The sequence below is a fragment of the Physcomitrium patens genome, chromosome 22 (genome assembly GCF_059467195.1).
Source record: "Physcomitrium patens ecotype Gransden chromosome 22, ASM5946719v1, whole genome shotgun sequence".
NCBI lineage: Eukaryota > Viridiplantae > Streptophyta > Bryopsida > Funariales > Funariaceae > Physcomitrium > Physcomitrium patens.
The window spans coordinates 1,503,194-1,509,193 of NC_143431.1; positions in this window are offsets into that span (position 1 = coordinate 1,503,194).

The following is a 6,000-nucleotide window of genomic DNA, read 5'->3' on the forward strand; positions in this document are numbered from 1 at the left end:
GTGAATTTGGCCACGGGAGCAAATATCTCATTGAAATCTATACCAGCAACTTGTGAGTAGCCTTTCGCGACCAATTTAGACTTATATCTCACAATATTACCCATTGCATCCCTTTTGGTTCTAAACACCCACTTAAACCAATTGAAGATCGATTTGGTGGAAGTTGAATCAATTCCCATGTTCTATTGTCCATGAGTGATTTGTATTCTTCTTCCGTAGCATTCTCCCACTTCAATGCATCCGTGGATTTCATTGCATCACATAAACTCAACGGATCAGCAAGAAGTGCAACATTGGCATGTTCTTCACTTACTTGAGGAAAGATGTGGTCCTTCCACCATTCACCACGTGGTTTTTTTTCTCTCAAAGGATATCTCCTTTCATTTGAAGAAGACCCTTCTTCTTGCATTTCATCTTTCTTCTTCCTCAATGCTTGTCTTTTCTCACTCAAAGATTGATATTCTTCATCATTATCATCACCTTCAATATCTTCATTGTTTTCATTGATGATTCTACTAATTAAAGGTATACTATCATTTACCTTCTTTGGCTCTTGATCTTGACTTCTATTTCCTCCATCCTCATTGTCATCATCATCTTCTTCTTCTTCTTTCTTTGCTGAACTTGAAGATGTGTCCACAAATACACCTTTACTTCCACTTGGACACTCTTCTAAGTGCTCAAAAGTACTCTTATGCTCCAAAAACTCTACATCACGACTTTTGATGATCTTCTTGGTTTCTAAACACATTAGCCTATATACTTTGGTACCTTCACAATATCCAACAAATACACATTTTGTACCTTTTGCATTAAGTTTGGACCTCATACAATCTGGTACCTTTGCATAAGCAATGCATCTAAAAATCTTCATGTATAAACATAAGGTTTCTTCCCACTCCAAGCTTCTTCTGGAGTCATTGATGTAAGTGCACTTGTAAGGCACCTATTCCTTGTGTACACCGCATTTACCACAGCTTCCACCCAATATTCATGCCCAAGGTTTTGTGTATGAAGCATACTCCTTGCCATCTCTACAATGGTATGATTTACTCTTTCAGCAACTCCATTTTGTTGTGGAGTGTAAAGAGTAGAGGTTTGTCTTGTAATACCTTGAATCTTCATGAAGTCATCAAAATGCTTTGACATGTATTCACCTCCATTGTCCATTCTCAATACTTTGATCTTGCACTCACATTGTTTCTCTATAAGAGCCTTAAACTCCTTAAACTTTGAGAAACATTCACTCTTAGCTTTAATGATGTAAATCCACACCTTTCTTGAGAAATCATCAATGAATGTAACAAAGTACCTTGTTCCTCTAATTGATGGTGTCTTCATTGGTCCACAAACATCTGAGTGCACAATCTCCAACAATTTTGTTGCACGTATTGCAACTCTACTTGGAAATGAAGCCCTTTGTGGTTTGCCTTGTATACATCCTTCACAAGCAAGTATCATGGCATTGTAGCTGAATTGACTAAGATCTAAGCCACTTACCATGGATTGGAGGTCCTTCATGCATTTGGCATTCAAATGACCAAGTCGTTGATGCCAAATTCCAAATTTATCTTGATCTTATGGAAAATCAGCAAATGCCGCCACTTCAACTCCATTCACCTTTTTTGCAATTGATAAAGTAGAGATTTCTATCTTTAAGGCCTTTGGCAACATGTTGGCCATCCAATGTTTTGACAAAACATCCATTCATGTCAAATTGAACCTTACAACCATGTGATATAAGTTTGCTCACCGAAAGGAGGTTCTTCTTCATTTTTGGTACATGTAGGACTTCTTTCAATCTAATCCTCTTCATTTGGTCCTTCACAACAATCTCCACTACAATAGAGCCAATTCCAATGGTTTATACCATGCCATTGTCTCCCAACCACACTTTTGTTGCTGGAATTTCTTCATAAGTGTCAAATGAACACTTGTATGGTGTCATGTGCTTAGTAGCATCTGAATCTATAATCCATTTTGACATGGCAACCATGGAGGCTCCTTCCTTTGCTATGAAAGCATACTCATCTCCACCAAAACTATCACTAGCATTGTTTGCATTCTTCCTATCTCCTTTCTTGGCCTTGTAGTAATTTCTAGCAAAATGACCTAGTTTTTTACAAATATAGCAATTCCTCACATTGCTTTTTGAATTATCACGTTGGTGAGAATAGCTGCCTTTGCTTTGTCTTGAAAATAGAGCCGAATCATCACTTGTAAGCTCTTTTTCTTTCCTCTTGATCACTTCATGAACAAGTCTTGATGTGACATAGTTCATGGTAAGCTCCTTCATGTTGATGGACTCCAATGCCACAATGAGGTAGTTGTAGGATTCGAGAAGGCTCATGAGCAATGTCAATACAATGTCCTTATCATCAACTGGTTTGTCAACAACTGCTAGTTGATTAGCAAGTATTTTTATCTTGTTAACATGAGCCATGAGGTCATCTCCTTCTTCCATCTTTATTGTCAAGAACTTCCTTCTTGTCCAAAGGATGTTGGCAAGGTTTCTACTCTCATAGATGTTGCAAAGAGTCTTCCATGCTTCCGCTGGTCCATTGTAAGCTATAACATGTGAAAAGTTGGCATCATCAAGGTTTGTTGCAATCATCCCAAAAGCCTTCGTTTCACGATGTTTGTACTCCTTCTTGACTTTGATATCAGCATTGTCACTTGGAGGGTTTTCACTTTCATCAACAATGTCCCAAAGGTCCAATGAAACCAACAAAAGCTCCATTTTCTTCTTCGAATGGTAAAAGTTATCACCCCTAAACTTTTCAATTACTCTCAAGCTTTCACCCTCACTTGAAGCCATGTCTAAGGAAGGGATGTGTGAAAGAAAATCAAAAAAAGAAGATATAGAACTCTCAAAATCAACAAGAAGGTGTTGCTGCCTTAGAAACCCATAATGCCTTCTTTGTAAGTAAACAAGTGATTTCATTCTTGTATCACTCTCAACTTCACATATAAGACTTCTCACAAGTCTTACATTCTATCTGAACCTCTTGTATAAGCTTTGCCACTCTTCAATCACCCCTCTTTTCTCACAAAATACTTCTAACCTCACAAAAAATACTTCTTCTGAAAATAGAACAATCTCTTAAGAAGTTAAGTACATGAAACTACAAAGTTAGAACATCAATGATAAATTTCAGCAAAGAAATATAACACTAGAGTTCTAAAACATCATTATATGGAGTCTAACATCAACAAAGACTATGAATGTACTTAACAATAAATATGAGCAAAATTACATCAACAACTAGATGCATAAGAAGGATTAAAAGATAACAAACTCAAACTTCAGCAATAACCATAAGATCTACTCCTTACAACAAGAAAGACTTTAAAGTACTTCAAAACTCACAAATAAAGGTGAGTGGACCCATAACCTATTAAGAAAATAAGTACTTAGAAGACACAATACTTAGCATCAGCAAGGTTGCACACAAAGAGAGTATGGAGTAAGATATCTCTCACTTCCAACTTCCATTACTTATAGGTGGTAGTTTCTGCCCTAAAAGACAACGTCCACTCTTTGACTTTTACACACATGGCCCTAGGATCCTTTTGGCATCTCACAAGTCCCAAGAGTATCCTACGTCCAATACTAATTACTCTTACGTCTTACACACATGCTCTTAGGATCCTTTGGCATCTCACAAACTACGAGGGTATCCTATGTCATACACTAATGACTCATACTTAGTCTTCGGATATTCTCTTATTAATACTTTATCCTTTTGACTTTGACTCTTGGTCCATGACTTCGTCCTATATCCATTGGATGCCCTTACCATATACCAAGAGTCAAACCTTTGAGCACTAGGAACTTACTTAAGGTAATATTCTATACAAGATAATATTTTCTACTTTTATTTTAACAATTTTTAATAATTTTTTTTTTAATTCATATTCTAAGCCAATATTAAGATTATTAAGATATTTTTAAAAATAAAAATGTAAATATTCTTTCAGAGCATTGTTTGTATGATTGTTCCATTGATCTTTAAGAAAGAACTCAACTACTATTTGGACCAATCTATAGTCTATTACAGAATAAGCTTCTTGTATTCAAAGAATACATTGATAAAAACTTTGTTAAGAAATTCACTTTCTATTTTAAATCTCCAATAAGGGCTCTTATTTTATTTATAAAGAAAAAAGATAAAACTTTGTAGATGTGTATGGACTATCAGGGATTCAATAAAATCACCGTTAAAAATAGATATCTTTTATCTTTGATCTCAAGAATTTTTGACCAACTCAATCAAGTAAAGATTTATATCAAAATAAATTTATAAGAAGCATAAAACTTAATATGCATTAAAAAAAGAGATGAATGGAAAATTATATTTTGAATCAAATATAAGTATTTTGAATATAATGTCATGCTTTTTGGACTCATGAATGTACCATTTACTTTTTAACATCTAATAAATGATCTCTTTTAGAATTTTCTTGATGATTTTGTCATATGTTATTTAAATGATATCTTAATCTACTTTAAGAATGAAAAATAACATGAATTTTATGTTCACCATGTATTACAAAAACTAAGAGATGCAAGATTATATGCCAAAATAAAAAAAAATATATTTTATACTATTTAAGTATACTTCTTAAAATACATCATTTAAATGATGGCTTTATGATAGATTCTAAAAAAATTTAGATTATTATAGATTAGAAGATTTCAAAAATAATAAAAGGTATATAATATTTTTTAGAATTTGCTAATTATTATAAGATCTTCATCGATTTTTTTTCTTCAAATAGTAGCTCTTTTTACATGTCTAATATGCAAAGATAAATTTAAATGGAACAAAGAAGTTGAAGCATTTTTTGAAGCCTTAAAGAAAAAATTTATTTTTTCATCAATTTTATATTGCATCAACTTTTTTAAAGCATTTTTTATGAAAAAAATGCATCAAATTTTGCTATAAATGCAAATTTTTCATATATGGGAGCTAATAACAAGCTTCTTTTGATAGCTTTCTATTCCCAAAAAAAATTTAGTAATCAAGATTAACTATGAGATTCATAATAAAGAGCTTCTTAAAATCATGGATTTATTTCAAGAATGGTATTATTATTTAGAAGATACTTCTAATCTAGTCATTATTTATAAAAACCTCAAGTACTTCATGTTGGTATGTATTTTGAAATATTGTCAAGTCCATTGAAACGTGTCTTTATTAAGATTTGATTTTAAGATCAATTATCAATCTAAAAAATAACAAGATTTATGAGATGCCTTTTCTAATTCTTTATATCTTGCATCAAAAAAAGAAGATACATCTTTTATCAACAAAAACGATTTTCTTGAAGTTGGAGCATTTTTAACTTTGAATAATAAAATCAATATTAACTATTGATTCAACTTTTTTCAAGTAAGTTCAATTGAGTATATATTTTAATCTTTTTATTTATGATATTAAGAATAATTCTTTTAAGTTTCATAATAATATCTAAAGATTTTTGGTGGCCTAAAACATGGAAGGTAGTCAAAATTTTTGTACAATTATGTGAAATTTTTATAGATTGTATCATGGATCTTTTAGTCTTAGGTTCTTATGATTTTATATTATTGATATTATATTATTTTATTAAGATGGCACATTTTATACCATATATAAAATCTATTATAGTTGAAGAATCAACTAAGCTTTTTATTGATAATATTTATTACTATTATGGATTATTAAAGGATATTATATTGAACAAAAGGATGCAATTTGTATCAAGATTTAAAAAATTCTAAAAGTAGATATAAAATTATCTTTGGATTTTTACCCCTAAATTAATAGATAAAAAAAATAAGTAAATCAAGTTTTAGAATAATATTTGAAATATACTATTAACTACCAATAAGATAATTGAACAAAAATTTTATTATTAGAAAATTTTGCTTGTAATAATATGGTACATTCTTCAACTTAATAAAAATATTTCTTTACCAATTATAGTTATTATCTATAATTTAATACTTTTGAC